The 16,924-nt window shown below is 40.2% G+C and overlaps 1 protein-coding gene across 3 annotated transcripts in view; it reads left to right on the forward strand.

Moving 5' to 3' along the window:
* The first annotated feature begins 2,069 nt into the window (after window positions 1-2,069).
* Window positions 2,070-16,924, forward strand: part of tnc (tenascin C) — a 77,369-nt gene continuing 62,514 nt past the window's right edge. For all 3 annotated transcript variants that reach the window (XM_037258237.1, XM_037258238.1, XM_037258239.1), the window contains exons 1-2: window positions 2,070-2,225; window positions 6,393-6,484. The gene's annotated coding sequence lies outside the window, so the exon portion shown is untranslated. The remainder of the gene's footprint in view (window positions 2,226-6,392; window positions 6,485-16,924) is intronic.

Genomic DNA, 16,924 nt, shown 5'->3' on the forward strand with positions numbered 1-16,924 from the left:
GGACAGACAGATCCCTGTTGCATTGTTAAGATGAATGACACACTTTCAACCATTTGTCATGTCGAAATAAAAGGACTACAAGGTTAACCATGATCCACTGACTGAGTCACAAAGGTTAGTGAAAGACAACAAAAGCACACCCACCCCAAAGCAGCAGACGTTTCGACTTACAACAGTGTAATAGATACATTTTTGCCACTTGTTTTAATTCCATTTTAAAAGCAACTTTTTAAACTTGATATTACCATTCCCTTTTCATGTGAAAGTGAAATTACAATGATGGAAGATGATGCGTCTTAGAATTAAAACTACCTTGAATCAAATACTTCTGGAATCAGAAAGTTAGCATAGGACATTGTATGAGATTGAATAAGTGCAAACTTAAGACACGTTTTTCAAATTTTGTTTGAACAGATAATATTTCTTGTATTCCTTAATAGCAGACCAATTAAATATCATATTTTGGCTGAGGTGCAGGACCTCTCTGAGGTCTGTGCTTGTCACCCCCTCCAACGTTCTGCTGATTTGATCACAAGTACTGTTGTACAAACGGTGTAAGGCAACGTCTGCACTATACTTGCGGCTAGGTAACACATAGTAGGTATTGCCGTCTTCAGCAAGTGGAGAAACCAAGTTTTCGCCACTGTATATGATTCCTCCATAGTAAGCTGTTTTCTAGCGGGAGTTTGTTGATTGTTGCATTGCAGTCTTATTCTCCTAGGAAAGCATGGCTGGATGCCTAAGTTTTAGAAACTGTATTAAATTCATTGTGCTCCTGCCTTTCGTTGCAATGTGCTTTAAACAAACTTGGCTGCATGCAGCGCCGCAAATCCAAACCAATTCCAAACTACTGACAACACTTTTGTTGGAAACAAACGTTTTGCTGTCTTTAGCCGTAGTCATGGTGGGCTAACTTATGAAGTGTGTAAATCTGTGACCGAAACAATAAGGAGGGCTCAAGCTACCGAAGCCCGCAGGGATAAAAGGCGCGCCAAACAAAAGGAGTAAAAAAAAATTCATTATTATTTAGATTGCCCACAACAACAAAATCGAATGAATGCAAAATATATATATATATATATTATATTGCCCATTGTCTGATAGCCTCATATTTCTTATCAAAGTCTTGCTTTGCCATGAAAAAAGCACATCTGCTCTATAATCTGATGGGTTGAGAGCTGACATGGAATCTGAAGTTTACTGATACCTCAAGTCACACACAGTATGTTTCAAAACAAAATTGATTCTTGTTCGTACATTGGTCAATACTGGAATGGTAAGAGGACACCCATGTCAAAAAGTGTGGCCCAGTTGTTTCCGTGCAAGATATCGTTTTTGAGCTTAATAAAGCACATCAGCACATATTTAGTTTCCTGCTGTGGAAGCTGTGAATACTTGAGCCGCATGGCGTGCCGCAGTAATCATTAAAGACTCAGTACATACTACTACTCTGCAGCAAAGACACCGGGGGACATCTGTCGTTCTGATGAAGACGAATGTAGGTCAGCGTTCCTCATGCCTTAGCTGAGCAGGGCCTGATTAAAGGAGGAACCTGCATAAGACCACAAGCAAGTTAAACAACATTTGGCATTATTTGCTCTTGTTAAGGCTTCCTGATTCGTCGCTGATGATCCTTGCTCTGTGTCTCCTCCAACAGCAGAGATTGGATTGCCCAACTGTCAATCAATCATATAGGCGTTGATTTGAGCCCACTGTTAACATCCCAAACAGATGGTCAACTACCACCACCACATGCGTACACCCCCTTCCAGCCTGGGTGTAGTCCCTTGGTAAGAGACTGTAAGCTTCTTAGATTTTTTTTTCCTGCTTATCACTAATTCAATTTCTTTTATAAAAGCTATCATAGTAATTTACAATTTGTTTTAAACACAAATGCTTAAGGAACATCTTTGCACAAAAGTCAACAGCTTTAATTCCCATTGTCATGTACTGATTTGATCATGCAACCGCTGAGAAATATTTGGAAAAGTATTAATGAGAGCATAAATCCGCTGCGGTGCTTAAGACAAAAGCATGTGAGGGGGCTGAGGGATGGGTATAATTTGGGGCAGGGCAGCGACCCCCGACACCCGGGCCATTGAAGGAGGCTGAGCCAGAGCAGGTGTCTGTGCTGACATCTGCTTCGGTTCTCTGGGGAAACACAAGAACCCTGCAGCTACAGCACTGACTATGGCACTGGAGTGCCCTGACTCCCAATAAACAAGGTAGACATCTTCTTGCTTCACCTTCGGGATCCAGAGGGGTCAATCATTTGTAGTGTTTTATTAAGAACTGCTCATTTGTGACATATAAATCTGAAATTGTTTCGTTTTATAATTTGATAATACAATTTGATAATACAGTTGATAATACTATTTGATAGAGGGTGGTTATTTCTACCAGAAATACACAATACGTTTGCTTTGCTTTGCTTTCCTAGAATAATTTGTCTCATTTGTGCTTGACACTTTAAATGTTTCCTTTTAATGTAGCATAATCCGTGAAAATAAGAGTTTTTCATGCATGCGGAGTATTAAGAGGATTCGACCCAGATCTCTCACAGACATTAAAGAAAGAAATTGTTGGCTGCTCAATCTCATGTAATATTGATGCTGTCATGTTTACTCATCAACCCACTTTCCTCTGAATCTCATCAAGTTGACAAACCCTCAAGGCTGTTGATTCAGGCGCACCATCGATCCAAGTTTGCCTTGTATTGACCCAAGTGCATTTATAAAAGACTTTGTAGTGTAATCAAAGCCTCCCTGCCCCCCCCCCCTTATTTCTGGCTGACTTGCGCTGAGCAGCTGTAACAGATACAGACTATTTTTGTAGCTCTAACCGGCATTCTATCAGAATGTCTTGCTTTGTGAGTTTGCAGAACAGACATTGATCCTCCTTAGTATAGATCTGTCTTGATTGTAATAGGACAATGAATGATGTACAATAATGTGAGGGTGGCAGGAGGATGATGTGCTGAGGGAATTGGGCTGATATTGAACTAGGGGCAAAAGTGGGGGGCGGGCCCCTTTGAAGAGTACCTGATAGAGATTCTGAGCATGCACAGGAGTGGCGGTGAATCCCACGCAATGTGTGAAAAACCACTTTGGATTTGACCTATTTCGAAACTCAGTGGAAAAAACAATAGATATTAAAGTGTTCCATGTCAAGTTTATTCAACTGAAAAGTAGAAAGAGCAAATGTGCAACCTTTACGATTTAGATTTCAAGTGCTTGGAAATATCGGCGAATGATCGAAATAGCAATAGGAAAAACACATTGTGACTAGATGAAGTGTCGTGGTAATGGATTGATTTCAAGCAACGTGGCGGCGCCAGACATAATTTTATTCTGATCACGCAATCATTTTTCTTGAGCCAACACAGTCTCGGCATTGCTACGTTTCCATTGAGTACCTGTAAATACCAAAGGTCAGAAGGTGAAATTGAGCTTATGGTAGAGAGCGCTTTGTGTGTTTGTGTTTTGACGATGCTTGAGCATCAGCGGAATGCGACCGTGTTCAAACACTGTGAGTTTAGAACCAATTCACAATGATAGTGATGTGAGATTAAGGATAATACTTTTTTCATTTGTATCCTCACTTTTGAATTAATTTTAAAGGGGAGTGTTTGCAGAAGCTTCAAGAACCTCACCAAAGATTCTTAAAACCTTTATGTCAAATCTTCCCTGAGGAAAGTCCTCCATAAGTCCTTCTTTGGAGTTTTTTGATCAGCAGCTCTGTTTAAGATGATCATGGTGACGATAAATATGGATATCATTCTACTGATGTATAATGAAGTATAATACACTGAACAGTAGCTAAATTGTGGGTTGGTGAGTCTGATAATTTGTGCAAGGGCAAGGCGTTATATGAGACCTTGTAACAACTGAATAGTGAAATCCAACGCTATTTGGGTGTTCAAAATAAACACAATTCATTGAGTTAGAGACCATATCCAGATATCGATGGTATACTCTTTTGGTAAGGAGGCCAGATACTACATAAATTAGATTCCAACTCATCATTTCGCTTCATGACATAAAGGAAAAGCAGGAAAGTAACATGACACACATTCACAAATGCATTTTAGAGCTGTAACTTTTGGGGGTAATCCTTTGATTAGTGGGCAGCATCACCGTTTTTTGTTGAGACAGGGGTCCCTCCGGCCTGAAGTCAGCTGATCTGGCATCAGTCTGTCTGGGGACAGGATTAGGGGGGCTGTGGAGGTGAGGACTTGCTGTTAGATCAACAGACACTGGCTGAACCATTCATGCCAACAAACGCATTAGATTAGCAACAAGAACACTTAGCTCGACATACCACTTAGTGCGTATCAGTCCACTGTATTAGAAATCCAGACTGGAGCTAACCCTAACCCTACACTCAGTAGGGATTGAATATGATGTGATTACACATGCAACATATAGCATGGGCTTGCCCATACATGTTATATGCTACAATAATCATTAAAGATCTCATTGTGGTTTCAGTGCTTTACTAGATTTACCAGATCTTGAGTCTCTGAATATAACCAAATGCCTAGTTTAGTAATAAATTGCATATATCATTTTTATGGTAGAACATGAACATTTTGAAGTGTGCCTATTACAGTTACAGCTTAGTTTTCACAAGCTCTCATTTTTTAACTTTTCCTCAAAGTGGAATGTTTTTCGTATACTTAGACGGGATCATCTTCTTCCAGTTAGGGCTGGATTCTTTTTTAATTTAGAAAACATATATCCAAGACTTTTTATTAACTGCATCCAGTAACCATTATTTTTATATGCTTTATATGCTGCAGTATATTTTTCACGTTTTTAATTACACTTCAACAGTCGTTGGACAAACAACAGCTTCACCATTTAAAAGATTCAGTCATCGCAAGGGTTACGCCTTTTCAATGGTTTTCTTGGATTTTCGTGCCACCACAGATGGGTACCATTGACGTCAATCAAGAGAAATGTGATCAGCCCAACAGAACTAAGGGCCATTCTTGTGTCATATGTTTCTTTCCTGGAAAGTTAGTGCAATGAAGTGACTAAAGCAACAATGATTTGACATAATTAATAAAACAAAAATAAAATGCTCACTGCTCTGTTAAAGAGCATAGAGGGCCAATGTGGAAAGACGAACCTCCCTGGCACGTTTAAGAATCTTCACTCCTCACACACACGCACATCACTGGTCATCCACGCATCATTTTAATTAATAGTGAGTGAATACCATTTTGCCCACCAGGTTTTAAAAATATATGAAAGATGATAATAATGATAGAGTTCAGTGACCTGAGTTCGACAATGATTCAGAGGGCTCGATGCATGATCTTGTTATTTTTGTGAATGTAATACCATTACATGCACCACACATATCCATGAGGCTCAGAATGTCTTCCTGCATCTTGATTAAATCCACCATCCATGTTACACCGCCTGCGCCACAACTTAGACCTCCTTCCAGCTGGTCTAAAGTTTAGTCTATGTTAGCCACCCAATTGTCAGGTGTGCCAGGGACACAAAAGAAATTGCCCTTGGTTTGCCGAACCTCTCAGCATGGCAATGCGTGCTCTGTCAAATGCCCAAGCACAGTAAATGAGGCTGGCAGCGTGCACCAGTTCTTATGCCTAAGTGTATGAGCCCAAGGAGTTCTCCAGAACAATAAAAATCATAACCGTCCATCCATCCATCCATCCATCCATCCATCCATCCATCCATCCATCCATCCATCCATCCATCCATTTTTGGAGCGGTCAAACAGCCTACCATGAATGCTTTTGGAATGTGTGAAAACTTCACACAGGATGGCCCGAGTCGGTATCAAACCCCGTACCTCTGAACTGTGAGGTGGACTTGATAACCAGTGCCCAACCATGCCGCCCAGATGATTAACAAGGACACAAATATAGGTTGAGAAGAAATGTGTTTGTTTCCACATGCCAGAATCAACCTACAGAAAAGCTTTCGGGGAGGAGGGGTGGCACTTTAAACAATAATTAATATGAATTGAAAATTGATCAGTAGAAAATATTGTTTTGAAATTACAGCAAACTGGATTTAGTATCCCTATGAAATCAGTTATCTCCTATATGATAGTGTGTCTCAAAAGTTACAGGACTGGGGACACAATGCATATATCAAACACAAACAAGTGTTTTTCTTTCATTGTGTGCCAGATGATCAACCAGCACTTTAACAAAGCGAACATTTTGCCTTTGGTTATTTCGGTGTCCTAGGAAAGGCGAGAGTTGTGTCAGGACAACACCCTGGTTCACCATGACACGCCTGCTCACAATTTCCTGAGCATCTGACAGTTCCTGGCTGAGAACATCATTGTGTTGGAACAATTCCCCTACTAACCCAACCTTGCTTCTTGTGACTTTTCCCCTCTTTCCCAAGATCAAAGGGGCATGTGAAGGTTTGAAGAAGTGAATGACATCAGGACGGCCGACCGGAGGGAGCATCAGAGGATTCTGCAAGAACTTGAGAAAGTGAGTGAGAAACCAGGAGGATTACTTGGAAGGGAAAAAACTTGTAGTTTGTTGTTTTGAGTTGAAATATATTTTACAGCAGTCCTGGAACTGTTTTGAACACACCTCATATTTGGTTCACATCTCGACACAATGTCTCCAGTGTTTCCAAGGACAACAGAAACATCTGTATATTCCTATTTGCGTTGCTATGTTACAACTATCCAATCAACAATAAACAGACTAACTAAAGTTTGGGGTCAATCTGTTTCCTGTGGCAATCAGAAGTAAGGATAGAGCGGAAGATGAAACATGCGTTGAAAACAGTAGCCTAGCCAGTTTGAAAATGGAGTAGACCAAAGCTCTGCACACATGCACACAGACACACACATTCATGGGCAAGCACTCATGCACACGCCCCTCAAGCAACGAGATATGCAGGAGATTTAGTTTCCTTTTGAATATGTAATGAGTTTAACATTCATACTGAGCTGGTGGTAGACTCCTGGCAAAGCAGCTGTGATCCACGCAGCAAATACAGGATTATCTGCAACCAAAGATAACGGGCACAACAAAGCTTGGGAAATAGCTTCAGGCAGAGGAAACCATGGCGATTCAGCAGTGCCAGGCCCTCGCAGCCAGTTGATTGGAGTGCCTTGCCATACACACGTTACCCTTGCATGCCTTCAGGCTCTGCTCCACTTAAGGGTAGGTGGCCTTGGGGGTGATGATATTGGCTCAGCAGACAGCACGCATATGCTTACGTCTTTAGAGGATAGAGCCTAAATTCTAAGCTCTGCTTTCCATCAACCCAACTTTGATCTCAGTCAGGCTTCCGGTAAACTGAAGGCTGATGGAATAACTACATACATTCATCTAGGGGGACTGTCATTGTATTATTCTGTGTGGAACTTGAACTTAGAAAATAATCATATAATAAATATAATAGATTATTAACATACAATATAGCAAACTACGAGACCTACTGCAGTAGTCAAATCCAAAGACTATTTGGGGTCAAGCTCTAAGGAAATTCTGCTTATTCCATGATGCAAACATTTCTGGTTACACCATTAGTGGAGGTGGAAGTATTTTCCAGGATACAACAAAAATCTTCCATAGCCACAAATGACTATGACAATCCTTGTCGTTGGCAGACTTCAAGGTTTCTGAAGAAAGCCCTTTTGACTCTTTGAGACCTAATAACCCATTATGAAAATCATTAAACCACACTCCAAACCAATGGATGACAAGTCTAACTACATGAACGTGAAACTCAGCAGCCCGACATGAGAACAGCTTCGCTCTCTGGTATGGTTATTATAATTATTGTTGTATATATATTAATAATACAAAAGTATGAAAAATGAAGCACACGTTAATAAACCCATCACTGCTCTTAAACAAGTTGGTAAATATCTGGTTAAAAAGTCCATTAACTGCACATTAACTTAACAGTGTAATGATGTATTCTATTTGTAGTAAAAAATATGTCTGGGTGTGCGTGAGAGGGTATATTATAAATAAGTACAGTCAGATTTGCTCGTGGACATTGTTGTGTGTTAAGAGATTTTATTTATTTATCCACATGATTTTTGTGCATTTTTGGTCAAGGAAAATGGGGGACTGCATGGTCAGCCTTCAATTGCAGGGGATCTAGTGACAATCAACCACAGTCAATTGGCAATTAAGTCTTCAGTCAACCGACCACGCATGTTTGTGGAATGCGGGAGGGAAGTGGCATTGCCACGCAGTACAGGAAGAAACGCCACACGGCCTGAGCTGAGATTTAAACCGAGGGCCTCTTAACTAATAATAATAATCAAGAAGAAGAAACAGTTACTAAATAAAGGACCTTCTCATAGAAAAAAAAACCAACAATGATGCCACAGCCATTGTCTGAAATCACTTAAGAGCCTAAGCAGATTGTTCTGATGTCATCTGGTCTTAGGGGGTATGTTTGCAAGGTATGTTGATATTGCAGTGACTTGAGATTCCTGACCTCTAAGAAAGAAAGGGCATTTTCAGTCTGCTTTAATAGTTCCACTTTTTCAAGATGATTTTAACAACAAATTGTGTAGTGACATCAAGGACGGTTCTGCTACCCAAAGTTGGCTAGTGTGTGTCATGCAGTGCACGTCATTGAGTGCAGATGTTTTAAATTAGCCATTGGGCTTGGTTTAGCAACTATTTCCCCTCATCGTTTTCTGTAACACCTCTTAACAAGATCTCCTATGGTGTGTGTGTGTGTGTGTGTGTTGGGGGTTGGCGCGGCTGAGTGGTTTGTGGCGCTGCATTCAGCCATCTCTTGCTTCCTGATTCTCGCTTGACTTGATCTAGTGACCTAGTTAGGAGACCGGTAGTCTCCCTGTTTTAGTAACATGTTTCCATGATTTGCTCTAAAGAGGGATTTCCTCTGAAGAAAGTCAAAAAGTCCTTTCAGGCTAAGCCCAGCCTTGTGTAACCCATAATCTCAACGTATTCGTGAATCATCCAAGCAATTTTGTTGGCATTTTGGCAGTGGGAGCTGGCAAAACCTGCAGCTCTAGCTGGACTCAGCATTAACGAGACTTTAACTTACTACAGTCAGTCAGTTTCTGTTGGCATTTATTTTAGTATTAGTGAGTGGAAAAACACCTTGCCATTCTTCTCTTTGACCATTTTTCCAGCCGCACAAGCCGTTCTAAAGGCCCGCTTTTGATCGAAAGAGCTGACCACGCCACGGCTTCAGCCTGCTTTTAGTTCCTTTGTGGGGATTTTATTTTCCTGTCAGCAAATACTGAAACCCTGAGAGTGTTGGAATGAATGAATTCTCCTTGCCCCCTTTCTCTTGTATTTCTCTGAAGGAAGACTCTGTTTCTCATCACTTTTTCCGCCCTCCTTGCTCCCCCAAAGAGAAGGTGGCACTCTGCCTCAGGATAGTCTGCCAGAAGAACCCAATTGGTGCCAACTCCTTCTCATTCACACAGAACAATTGGCCGCATTATTCAGACTCCCATCACTCTAGAACAGCACTTCCCAGCTGCAGGGTGACACACTCTTGAAGAGACGTTTACTGTTCAAGTTAGAGCTATATCCTTTTAATGGTCTTTTTCAGGGCAAGACTTTTCTGGTTTGTGCCACAGAAAATCACAACAACTTTTATATCAGTCAGTTAAGAGTTAAACGTGGTTTCATAGATTTACTAGCTTTCAATTAGTGTTGATAACATACGGGAAAAGGAAAATACACAGCAGAGTGTAAATTACAATATTTGCAGCATCATAAAGCACACGTAAAAGCCTTTAATTTTCTCAAAAAACGAAGGTACGCCTTTTCATAAGGTGCATCTTTTGTGTGGACCGAATTCCAAAATTTCCGCCACACAAAACGTAATAGTAATGCGCCCTATAATACAGTATGCCCTATTTGTGGATTACATACAAAATAGACCCCGCAATTGAGTCTGCGCCTCATGGTGTGGAAAATATGGTAATGTTAAAACTGGTGTGTTGTATTCCGTTTTTTATTACACTCTTTTTTACACACAATTTTTTTTTTCTCAAGTGGTTGCACACAGAATGATCTGGATTTATACATTTTGAGTCAATAACCAGCTCAGGGTGTACCCCGCCTACTGCCAAAGTCAGCTGGGATAGGCTCCAGCACGCCCGTGACCCTTGTGAAGAGAGGCAGTTAATGGATGGATGGATGTATGGATGGATGGATGGATGGATGGATGGATGGATGGATGGATGGATGGATAATATAGTCTACCTAAATAAATTATTGGTATTTAAATGATTTTATTTTGTGCAACTCCTTAATGAAATGGTAAATGTACTTGTCTAGCACTTTTTTGTTCTCAAAGGGCTTCTCACTGCTTCCTCATTCACCTATTGATGACAGTCCATCAGATAAAATTAAATCAACACACTGTTTTTTTTTTTTTTTTAAATACATTTTTTTATTAATTATGTTTTTATATTTGTATATCAGTTCTATTAAAAATACATTTTCCTGACAAAATAACATCAATCATTCATAAAAAAATTCACAATAAGATTTTAAGATTGATCCAAATCTGTAACTGGGACAAAATTTGAGAAGCACTACTGTCAAACCAAGTTTCATTGCGTTCCAGAATGCATGCAGATTTTTTTTTTTTTTTAATCAAATCTATTCATTTTCTGATTTTTCATTTGTTAAATATCCCTTTTTTGTTGGCTTATATGAAAGAATTACAGTATTATGTAACAAAGTACAATGTGATGCACTTAATACCAAACTTGGTGTCAGTGAGCAGACTTGGCTCCACAGTGCACTCTCACTAAGTAGCAGTTAAAACGCTGCCCTTCTCCCGCTCAGCCTGGTTAATGGCCAAATGATGATGTGTTGAAGGTCATATGGTAGGCTGCAATGCCAGTAGCCTGGTGTGTCAGAGCAACCTGCCAACCCACCTGCTGTTTGCTGTCATTACGCTCACTGTGGCTTCTCTTCCACTATCCAAACAGATATTGTTGTTTGTTTCACTCTTTCTAAAATACAGTTGAGGGGCTTCATAAATTGATCTCATTATCCTAATAACCACTTGTAATTGGCGTAATGGTTAAGGCCATAGACAGTATAAAGAGGGCAGGGATTATACACATACTATTTGCATTCAGACAGTCTCAAAAGTCAACACTGTGATATCTTTTAACCAGACAATAAACTCATGAGAAAAATTTAGTGTTGATACTGAAACAACGCATGCATTGATGTCTCAACCCAGGGGTGACAAACTAATTTTTTTCGCGGGCCGCATTGTAGTCATAGCTTCTTTCGGAGGGCCATTATGATTGTCAACCCAAATAAATGTATGTATGAGCACCTCATATTATATACGGTAAAAGCTACAAAACAAACTGACAAATAACTCATTTTCAAATCAGACGAGTAAAAACTGGTCAAATATTTAAAAAAAAAAGATATTCTTAAAAATGAAGACAATTTCCAATTCTAGTAATGACACACGAATTTGATGCACAATTTGTCTTCGCGGGCCACATAAAAGGATGTGGCGGGCCGTATCTGCCCCCGGGCCTTGAGTTTGACACCTGTGTCTCAACCCCAACTGCATGCTTCATCAGCATCCAAATTTAAATAATTGATTCCATTAGTCTAGGTTGAATTTCATCTAAAAATACATTCATAGGTAAACTTAGCTACTGTTGGTGGAAAACATGCACATTGTTTTCATGCAGGTCTTCACGTAATATAATAAAGTGTATGTATCACTGCCACAGGCAGGGGGTAAACCCCCAATTTCTGCATTCTAACCTCAGATTCTTATAATATGATTTACAGCACCCCTCAAGACAGACCTCATCTAAAGCCTGGGTGTTTATGGACTGCAGGTACTTTTACAGTAGAGTCTGTTACTGGTCATTTTCTTGTAATACATCTCCACACTCTGAGGAGGTATCACTTACAAAGGCAGTTATTTGAGTGACTGGTCATGAATTCTACAGCATAACTGCTACTCATGAGTACTAAAGTCATCAAGGTGTAACGTGCACCCGAGAAAGGTTACCTGTCGGTCACATTGTATAATATACTATATTTATACCTAGTCTATCTCGCCTGTCTTAGCTGATTGGTGTGAGGCAGGGCACAGTAGACCTTTGTAGTCACAGGATAGAAAACATGGGGAACAGAATAAACTGTTTAGATCATTGCGTTGATTCATGTTTTAATTCAATCAAAAATACACTTTTACAATCCCCAGGAAAACATTACAAAGAGCGAATCACCCAATAATAGGTTTTATGACGCCATCCTTATAACAAGCCTGTAAAAATGTTGGCTGAGGGAAGTCTATCCACGTAAAGGGGGAGGGGTGGATGGATGGATGGATGGATGGATGGATGGATGGATGGATGGATGGATGGATGGATGGATGGATGGATGGATGGATGGATGGATGGATGGATGGATGGATGGATGGATGGATTTCTCCTGATAAAATGTATTGAGTTCATTGGAGTTTGTGTCATAACATTTTAATAGCCATTGACGGTACATTTATCTTCTCTGATCTCATGCTTTTCTTGCAAAGAAACGTTTGGGCTGAGAAAATCATTAGGTAAACTTAGCCCTCCGGAAAGCGTTCAAGACTTTTTTCACATTTTGAATCCGTTCCGAAAATCTCAGCAGTTTTTAAGCATTCATTTGGGAATCCAGCCAACAAAGGTCAAAAGGACCACATAAAAATAACTGTTTATATTCCAGTGATAAAGATGTAAACTAATTGAGATTTTCCCAGGTCTCAAATATCCAATGGCTCAATAATCTTTTTTATCACCCAGCATATGGTGCAGCTCCATGGCACTCTTATATTGCATTATATGGTCAGGTTCCCAGAGAGGCAATAGCTTGTAATTAAATAAGTACTCCAAAGACCACTACACTGAAATCAAATGTTTACCTTGGCGTTACTACAAAAACATAAACACAATAACAGCATTGAGCAGTTATCATCTAGCAATAGAAAATATCACTTAAATGTATGTGTATATAAACTGTCCAGACTGGTAGTTCCTCTGATAAAGCTAAATAAAAAAATATGTAGGCTATCTGTATGTCAAAGAAGGTCATTGTTGGGTGAAAATTCCATCACCTTTCTTGTTTTCAAGATGAGTAGAAAAAGAATTATGTTGGCATGTGATGAGAATGGTAACAATATTGGACAATATTTCAACTTTAAAAAATGCTTTCCCAATAATGGGGAATTGCTCGAGATAGGGGCTTTAAACAGATGGTGCAGGCGGATGGACAGCACAGCAAAGCAGCTGTGTGATCAATCCAAGCTTTGGTGTGACATGTCATCACAGCGTCTGTGTAGAAACCCTCAATCAGCCCATGGCTCAGTGCCCTTAACAATGTAATTCTGCCACTTCCATCCACTCCTTTAAATTGTAGTCGAATGATGGATTTTAGGGTTCACGTGAGTTTATGAGACAAAAAGGTACAAATTGCAAGCCAAACGTGTTTTGAATTAGCAGGAGCACACATGACTTCTATGTTTAGTCAAAGTAGATCAAAACCAGGCATTGAAATATAAGTTCAAGTGAACCAGCTGGTGAGGAAATGTGTATATGGCTACATGGAAAAGGCCCCACGGGGTTGATTTCAACCACCAGTATGTTTTTTTTCTTTTGGAGCGACGAGCCACCTACAACATTGTCTCAGTCCTGATTTGACTGAATTTAAACGATACTCTCTCTCGTAATTGTTTTTTGTTTTTTTTTTATCAAATGTTTTGCATTTTCTTCAGTAGTGTAAACACTGAAACGCAATTGAGAGTGATTTTTCACTTGCCTCCGGTCACACTGTGGTTTTGTTATGTCATGACTCAAATGCAACTAATCACTAAGTCTGCATTCCCTTAATCCAACTAAAACTATGAAATCCACTGTTGCGACATGACAGAAATCTCCAGAAAAGCCGTACTGTAAGGTCTTTTTACCATCTGTTAAGCCAGGAGTCTTGGTGTCTGTGTTTGGTTTGACAGACCTACTGTATAAACATCGTTCCTGTCACTCTTTTCTTCACCTACACATTCACACACTAAGCTCTTTGTATCACTTCTCGACAGGCACTTGCCTGATTGTGTATATGCTAGTTGAAGGGGAAAGAAGTTGAAATCCCTGTGAGGAAACCACAGGTCTCTATCTATTCAATCCAAGGACTCAGGCCATAACCTAATGTAAAGGCTTTATTCATATATGTCACAGATTGAGCCACTCACACTTGCAATGGGAGTGGTGAAACAGAAGGGCTTGTCAATCACCAAACAGGAACAGTATACAAACCTTAGACTGATGAAAAGGCAAGGTATATGCTTATATTGCCAGTTTTTAAAGTGATATTCAAACTATCCGATGCATAACTTTACCTCAATTAGACACACGTCATTAAGGGATGCTGCAGAATTATTTAGGGTCCTTGAAGGAGAAGGTGTATTTTGTATTCTGTGTGGTCTGCTCGAAGTTTGCCCAAGTTTATGCTTTTGAATTTTGCTTTGGCCCAGTGGGATGGGATCACACCGCAAGGCAGCAAAGCCACAGCAGGCTGAGTTTGCCAACATCAACTCCTGAAAATATTTGGATTTAGCAACCCCCTGCCGGCTTCATGCTATACCCAATTTAGTTGCAGTTTTCTGGTTTACTAGCCCTGTTTGCAGTCTCGGCATGAGCGGTAGAATATTGATTGACACACTGACACAAGTAGGCTCTTGCCTTGCTTTTCTGCAGTCCGTGTTCGTCTAACATTGATTTACAGAGGCACAGATATTTTGCTTGAACATCCTATGCCTGGAAATACCGGTAAGTCAAAATGTCTGGATGTGTCCACTCAGTGTCGTAGCGTGGGTTGCCAGCGCCCGAAGCAAGCTGTATATTTCCAGCATCTAATCCGTGGATCCACCAGACTTATACTCAGCCTGTTTCGACCTTAAGGACAGCCACAGTTCCGTCTCATATTCAGTTCAAGTCATATTTGATTTGTTTGTGGCACCGACTCCACTTACATGAAGAAGCAAAACAAATATGGCAGAGCTGCCAAGACCTCACAGTTTTCTTTTTGGCTTCCAGGGACTCTAAAATGTCGAGCGGTATCATGTGCTTCAAATCAGCATTTTTAATGACCATAACATGGTTTAAACTAAATCTCCACATATTCTAATTCCCACATAGATTTATACTCAATGATATAAACATGTATGGCTTTGCGTCTGACGGCCAGAGCTTTGATATCCTAAATATTTGTCAGGATAGCCTAAATTTAAAACAGTTCTCTTGTGTTAAATTATCCCATGGACCAAGAATTATAGAATGCTATGTTTTGTCTTACTAATTACTTAATTTTTCGCTGGAGTTGTCTTGTCTCGTGCTACCTGCACGCATATACGTACTGCTTTACCTGTGGCAAGTACAGATGTCAACTAAGTACAGAACTAGTGGCTGCACTTGAGCCATGAACCTATAAATAGTACGGCAAACTTTAAAGCCCCTACAAAGATGGCATGGATTATGTTTTCCCGCATGAAGCTGACAGTTCATCAGCGAGTGATCGAAGTAAAAGTGCAAATTAGTGTGCAGATCTGTGTACTAGTACATGCAGCAGACATATTTTTGAGGTTGTGTTATTATGTACAGAGTCAACGATTTCCTAACCCCATTTCCATAATATGTCAGAAAAGCAGTCTCAAAAGCATTTCCTTCCAACAGAGAAAGGCAAGAAATTTTGTTAGTTCGTCCTCTGTCCTTCGTCCATGAAATGGGCAACCATGAGTCCTCATTTGCCCATCCTTATTCAATCTTATTTATCGGCCCTCCGCCACCCGTCCATCCTCATTACTGAAAAGGATGTCACCATTTCGTCCATTGTCCCTCTGTGTGGGAAAACAAAAAAGTCAGATAAGAAATCCAATTTGATACAAATGGTGGATTGCATCTTAATATCTACACCATACAGTGGCTGCCATTGAGCCTTAAAGAGCCTCACATTCATTGATGTTATCCAGTTCTGCTTGGCGCCAAACTGTAGTCGGGGGACGCAAGGGAGATTTTTCTCCAAGGCCGGAGTTGCGGACATCATCGCATTTCATTAACGGGTAAGCCCAATGGCCCAACAATACACACCACTGGGAAATAGTCTCTTGGCAGTTTTTATCTGCCCCATGTTCACAACCGCACTCAATCAACTAGGCCTCTTCCGCCAGACCATTTCTTCACGCACATCCGCACTCTCCATACACACATCCCACATACACATCCGTCAGTCGCACGCAAGCTGTCACAATTCAAAAAAATCTGCAATAATGCTAAAAAGTTTTGTTTAAAAAGACTTGCTTCCACCAGGATCCCACACTGCATTGTAGCCAAAGGGAAAATCAATCCAAGTCAGTTATTGCGCTGCCATACAAAACCACCAGTGGCAACCTAAACCTGGGTTGACGATCTCATTTGGGCAAACAGCTTTCAGTTTTTGTCATGCGTCATGATGTGAGAGAAGGGCTAACGGCAGACGTAACTCGTAATAATAAACATTTAAAGCTCATTAACTGGTTAATTGACTATTCACATTCACTAAACTCACAGTCACCCAACCCACTTCCTGATTAACATTTACATTCTCTCTGAACAGAGTGTTTTTTTTTTGTTCTGCCTTAATAATAAAAGAATACTCATCTGCATAAAATATCAGGATGGTAAATGCAAAAAAATTACCGTTCGACTGTTCTGTTCCTGGTATGAAATAGCAACTTATGTCTTCCAGTTCACTAACATTTGCCACTGCTGAGATCTTGAGGGATGTTTCAGATTCTACTGACTTGTCAAGGCACGTGTTAGTGTAAAGTTGTGTGTGTACGTGTGTGTGTGTGCGTATTTGGTTGTGTGTGCCCATGTATTTAGCATCTTGTGCTGTAATTACTTG

Source organism: Syngnathus acus, chromosome 9 (assembly GCF_901709675.1).
Source record: "Syngnathus acus chromosome 9, fSynAcu1.2, whole genome shotgun sequence".
Lineage (NCBI taxonomy): Eukaryota > Metazoa > Chordata > Actinopteri > Syngnathiformes > Syngnathidae > Syngnathus > Syngnathus acus.